This window comes from Pygoscelis adeliae, unplaced genomic scaffold (genome assembly GCF_000699105.1).
Source record: "Pygoscelis adeliae isolate BGI_AS28 unplaced genomic scaffold, ASM69910v1 Scaffold172, whole genome shotgun sequence".
NCBI lineage: Eukaryota > Metazoa > Chordata > Aves > Sphenisciformes > Spheniscidae > Pygoscelis > Pygoscelis adeliae.
In genome coordinates this window covers 671,287-678,267 of record NW_008824338.1, presented here as the reverse complement: position 1 = coordinate 678,267, position 6,981 = coordinate 671,287, and positions in this window count along the sequence as shown.

The following is a 6,981-nucleotide window of genomic DNA, read 5'->3' as shown; positions in this document are numbered from 1 at the left end:
GGTTTATTATTTATATGCTTAGGAGCCTTTGGAGGCTGTCCATCTCAAATCTTGAGAGATCCAATCTTGTTATTCATTCTTAAACATTCATGCTTCAGCATTAAATTAGCTTATTAAACAATATGATGATAATTACTGTGGAACTTAAAAACACTGATCTTTTCCTAACCCTAGAAAGTAAAAAGACTCACCTTAATGTACCCACAGGAATTATGGGAACTTAAATTATTATTTCTATAGTGACAAAAGTATGCTTTATGTTTACAGATTTAGCATAAACTTCTACAGAGACCCTGATCTGTAAACACCTGCTTACCTGCACTGACTTTCTTCTTCATTTTAAGGTCACAAAACTATTACAGTAAATTCTTCAGAGTTACTGCACCTTGTATGCAAAATAACATTAGAATCTGACAAGTTGGACACGGAATTTGTTCAGAGAGAAAATGCCTTTAGTGCACCTAAATCCTGAAATTCCCTCCATTAAAATCAGTGTGATTTTTCATGTGACTAACGGCTGCTAGAACTGGCAAGAATTTGTAGAGCCAAGGCCAGAGTACTACAGCTTTTCCTTTTGCTGTTTGGCAGGTGCAGAAAAATTCTGTCATTCCACGGAAACTGGCAGATCTAATCATATGTGTAATTTCACATGGTTTTGCTTATCAATGAAACACATGAACTGTATGATTTTTCTAAGCTTGTATTTTAGTTTATTTGCAGGATTGACACTTTGACCAGTCAGAATGAATCAATAGGAGACACATGGCCAAGAAGTTGAAAAACTATTTTTAAAAGTAGGCCTGTTGTAAGTCTTCCAAAACCTTCCATTTTTAACTTATGAAAATAGTTCAGCTCTGAAGTTATTAGCAGCAGGTCATACACAGTAACAACAGCACCTAGGAGCTCCTTCACCAGCCAGGATCTTTCAGCACCACACGCTATAAAAATAACGCACAGTAGTCCATGTCTCAAAGAGAAGTATGTGTTTCTTACACCTTAAATGCATTAATTTTCCCCACCTCTTTATACTCTTTGTTTTGCTAATAAGTTCAATTAAAAACAAAAAAGACTTGTCTTTACCTTGTCTTTACCTCACCTAATCCTGGTGACTGCAGATAGCAAGCCTCTTCCCTCCTCAAGGCACATCTGTGTACATGCTTCCACCAAATGCTGTATCACTGTAGTTCCCCTGAACTCCCCCTAGATTTTCACTTTCTACTACAGCACAGACTATCCTGAGAAGTTCTTCCTCATATTAAAATTAGTTAAAAGGTGCATTCAGCAGCATATTTTCATGCTTAGCAAGCTGACCGCAGTTAAGTATGGTATGACCACAGAGGAAAATATTTTCTCTGAATATCTTTTTAATCTAGGCTTGTCATATGCTCTGTACACTAAAAGCCTTATTTTGGCTTGCTCCCAGCCTTTTCTTGAAACAAAGCCTGGTCTCTCTTTGGTAGATTATTTGTCAGTATATTAGCATGCATACACGTTCAGATCCTGGAAATAGGGCTATTTAGTTCCTCGCTTCTATAGAGGAACCAGGAAAACTCATGTGCTAGTCTTTATCAAAATCACTCTAAAATGCTGACTATTAGAATGATATTCTGATGTTTCTAGGGAACGCCTCCCATTGCCTCATCTTCCTTCAGAAACACTTTCTGTTTCAGAATGACAATAAAGGCCTCATCCAAAGCAACCTTAAGACAAGGCAAACACTAAAGTCCACTACGTGTGTGCAGTATAAAGTAGACCACATGAAAAGAAAATACAACCAACTAAAAGGAGTTTTCAATAAAGGGAATACAAGGACTTAATGAAAATACTAGCTCAGTTTGGATTCTTACTGTTCTCCTTCGCTCCCCTTTCTTCTTTGTCTCATGACTCACTCATTTGTCCCAAGACCTTAAGAGTTTCACACAGCGCAGCACTGGACAGTTTGGTTGCTAAAGATAATTCATAATCGTTAGCACCTTTAACATCATAAAGAAGCTATACTGAAACAATGTGCCGTAAGTGCACAGTGGTATAGCTTTTACAGAAGTGGAAATAAATAAAATGTACTTTATGTTAATATTCCGTGAATGTGGAGATCGTAATAAATAAAAAAGTGACTAAATTATTACTTTCAGATAAAACCAGATGCTTTACAGACAAAGCTAATATATATTACAAAATATTTGGGTTTACAACATAAACAGCATTTTTACAACAATCATCAGATACTCTTTGTTGTCTGGCCTTTGAATAGAGATGCAGGATCTTTTGCACAGACCATAAAGAGTCTTTTCCACGTTCATTATCAGGCAGAATGCAGCCACTGGGCATACTTATACCATGCAATGAAGTGCAGTAAACTGAACTCTGAGCTACAGCTGACAAAATCCAAACCAAAAGCACCGTGCAACGGTGCTAGCTTGGGCCTTGAAAGCAGAGAAGCGGATCCTACTGCCGTGGATCCAACATCACTTTTGTATTTCTTTTTGCAGACGTGCTGCTTTCTCCAGATGGCATAATGCTGGTTAAACAAGTAAAATTTCTGACACTGAAATGTGTAGACACAACCAACTATGTTTTGAACAGCTAGATATTAGCTGAAGGGCTCTCATGAAATCTAATAGCCCTGCCCTTCACGCACTGGCGTCAAGGTTTGCCATTTGCCTGAAGAAGCTGCATCCTAAAGAAAGGACAAGAGAAAATTAGTCCTTATGTCTGTCCTTGCATTTTGAGAGCCAGTGCTTCTCCACATTCATCCAAAGGGAGTTTTCTTTTACCATGGCCCTGTGTGATTAACAGAGACTAGTTCCTTATAAACATGTGATTAAGTTGAATATGAAATAAACAGTTTTAGGGGAAGATCTTTATCTAATGTCTACTGCAGGTCACTTACTATTTTGTAATGATTTGACATTAACTTAGATTTTGGGCAAGTGTATTAAGTCAAGTATCTCTGACTGCAAAGCCTAGTAATTCACTAACAGCTATATGAAGGACCAGGGTATACAATTATCAAAATATTTCAATTATGTGCATTAAACATAAATTCTTAGATTTTCAGGAAAACTACATAAAAGCAGACCTCAAATGTATATTTTTTAATTATTATTAAAGATTTGGAAGTCTCTACATTAAGGCTGCTTGACGTCCTCTCTGTAAAACCTCCTGCTTTCTCTACTATCAGCATCCCAATTTAAAATGTAACCATTGTTAACAATCACTACAGTTAGACGTACTCCAGATGAAGAGCTTTTGCAGTTTAAGTCAAACTGAGCACAATGAAATCTCCCATAGTTCACTGAAAAAAAATGCACGCAGCGTATGACTCACCTTCCTTTCCCTGAGCATTATAATGAAGAAACGGTTATGAAAATCTGTCATTCTTTGGCAATTCTTGTCTTCTCCCTGATGATACTTTTCAAGATTATCCACCAAAGATACTGTGCTTCCTCAGTATTGTTCTTGTACCTCACCCTGCACTGACACCTTTGGTTCACAGGAAACATGAAATTTAGAACGAACTAGGTAGCTGTAGATCTACATTTTTTTTCAAGTATTTTTCTTTAAAATATAATCTGAGCCTGCAATTCATAACGCTTAAAACTGCACCGGTCTTTTAACTATGTGCTGGGTATGAGAATGAAACGTGATGGCTTGACAGTATCTGGTCCAGCAGTTCCAACTGATTCTGCCATGGACCACAAGAAATGATTAAGTGACGATTCTCAATGGCTCTTCCTGTTCGATTTTCTGTGATTCATGATGATATTTTGTATCATTGCAAAGAAAATGGTTTCCTTTTCCAAAGCCCATTTAAATTGCTGCCAGGTTAACCAGTTGCCTGGCTTTTTTTTTTGTAAATTCTTGTTTGTAATTTTGCCAGAATGAACAGTTTAGGACTTTTATGGAACAGGGTAGTCCTGCATCTGATGGTTTTTATGAAAGTTTCGCCAAAACCTGGTTGCCTGACTTCTAGATGAGACTGGGGAGAAATATATAGCAATAGTGATATCAATATTTTTAACTGGTTATTTGAAAATCTGCAACTCCTTATATACATATAAATTCTATGCAGACTGTTGGTATAATATAAGTGGGATATCAGTTCTGTGATGACAATTTTTGTTCAGACTCTGCAATAACATGAAAGAACAGAATACACACAAAAAAAAAGAATAATCATCTGTTCTGCCCAGAATTGTAAAATACCTTTTAAAGAAAAAAAATAGATCACAAAACATTTCTTTATACAATACAGATTTTGCAGAAAAACACATAAGTTCTCCATTATTAACCAACCCACCTAAATAAGAATGGGGATAATTTTGAATATTTCACATAATATTCTGTCAACCTTCCTCATACAAATGATTTTTCTTCTAAAAAAAGGTACATCAGAAGAAGAACTGTTCAATCATATTGAGTTATGAAGCTGAACAATAACAAAGTTTGCTCATGTTAAATCGTGAAAATCAAGACTTCAGGCCTGGCTTTAGGGTCTTTGCAAATACAAAGGCTTTGGTGAGAGTTTTGGGTAGCAAAGGGAATTTTAGAATTAACAAATCATTTACGTGATTTAATTATGCATATGAAATTCTGGTCCCACTGAAATTAACAGGGGAACTCTCAATGATTATTTGAGACCCCGCCATCATGTGTTGCTTTGTGACATGAATGAAGTGAGAGATTATTACCCATGCTTCGGTTTAACCTTGCAAAAATACAAGCAACACACTAATTCTCCTTCTCAGTACTATCAGCAGGTACTAGCTGCAAAATTTTTCAACTGGTTAATTAACCCATAAACATGCCAAACCAATTTCTTCACAAACACTGTGGCTTGTGCTTTTTACATTCTTTGTTAAAATAGCCAAAGCGTTATTTTGCTTATGAAAGTATATATTTCTCCTTAAAACTAAGCACTTATTTGAGGTAGTATTTGCATGAGATACTAGAAGGATTAAGTATGTTTAAAAATAATACTTCATTCATAGTTATCCAGACCACGTTGTCATCTAATTCGTTTCTGTTTTGGAAAAACTGGCATGTCTAACCTTCCCTCTCCCAAGTCTACCAATGGGAACAGTCCAATACCTCACCAAGAACAAAACACAATTGTCATAATGCCCTTCTTCCAGAAATATGATCCATCCTCATCGGTGCCTTGGACAACAAATCCCACACCTGAGGCTTACCAGGAGACAAAGCCAACCACAACTCAGCCAACAGAAGCTGCCTGGAAGAAGCAGAGGCAGGAGGAAAGGCAGTCTCTTACAGTGACATTTCTTCCTTTTGGGTGCCCTTCCAGGCACAGAGCTATCAAGGGTGCTAGCCAGCTCGGAGGGCAATTTCCCCAGGGAAGGAAAGAGCCTCCTTGCTGACTGGCCTGCATGTGCCATCCTCCCTTCCAGGGCAAACTTCCCATCTAGCCCTATAGCTAGTGGACCTCATCTCCACAGTCAGTAACGGTGTCTACAGACTCCTCCACATCTGGAATGGCTCCAACTATATATATCTGTCCAACTATGTGGCCCTGAAGTGTGCAGACTCATTCTTACATGCATACAAAGCGAAACCACTTATTCTTAAATCACAGAACTATAGACCAATTTAGAAGAGACCTCCACCATGAACTCCAAAGTTAGATCAGGTATGCAATTCACATTTATTTTCCTATGAACTGCAAAGGAAGACAGAAGACAACTGTTATTTAAACTTAGAAACAGTTCAGAAAGTGCTGAAATGATCTAGTCATGTGTGCCATATAAGACATGATTCAAGTCTTTGTTCAAGCCATCAAGAATATTACCAAATTGCTTGTATGCAGTATTGTACATTAAACCTTGCTCCTTACAACTCGTAGCATGACAACTGCTCCTGAACTCACAGGGTTTGTGTAAATTATCCAGTCCTACATGGAGACATCTGGCCCAGCTCATCTGGAGCACACACGTAATAGCCATCCCACATCTGGTGCCCATATCAGCTCAGGCATCACCACAGGGTACTGAATTTTGTTAGGCAGGCTTACCAATATCAACCCAACTTTTGCCACACACAAATAATGCATTAAAGGCACAGTGCGTCTGCAGAATTTTACTCCTACTTAGACACGTTTGTTCTATTCGCTACACTGAGCATGTGCAATCTAAACTTTATCCAAGGAGCTGCAGTGCTAGAGAATCACATCCAATCTCTCCAACATCTATTTATCAATACAGCTGGAGAGAGTTGCCTAAAATAAACATCTAGGCCCTTATGTTTGTCTAAATAATGAGCTTACATTATACATTTCAAACTAATAGCTTTGATGGAATTTAAATCCCTCTAGAGAAAAGCACTATTTAGCCACAAACATATGACTGTTCCACCAAAAAAATATATATGTTAATGGATATTTTAAGCCAGAAAAGATCATTGTCATCTGCATGCTGCATACATAACCAAGGAAATTCACCTCTGATTTCTGTATCAAGCCTGTAACTTCTCCTCAAGTTAAGATACTTCAGAAATATAGTCTTGATTTTAAGAGAACTCAGCTCTTAGAAGGTACTTTAAGAATTAATTCTTCTCACTGTTAAAAATGTTTCCAATTTCAATTGTTATTTTATTTTCAGTTTCAATATTTTAATTTCCAATACATTTTGGTGCATTAAGATGCCTTCTACCATTAATGATTCTGCTCAGGCACCAACATTCACAGAGCTCTTTTCACTCAGGGTATATAATACTCACTTGATTTTGCATAGCACCTTTCATTGAAATATCTCAAAAAACCCTCATGAGTATTTATGAGTGTTAAGCCTCCTATAGAAATATCCCCATTTTGCAGATTGGCAAACTGAAGGAAAAGACACTAAAGATTACATTCTCCAAAGGGCTGAAAATAACACAGGAACAATATGCCTATGCGTTTCTGGGAAGGCGGGGTCAGGCAAGCTCTGCAAAGTCACAGACTACCTCTGGCAAAGCCAAGAACAAAAC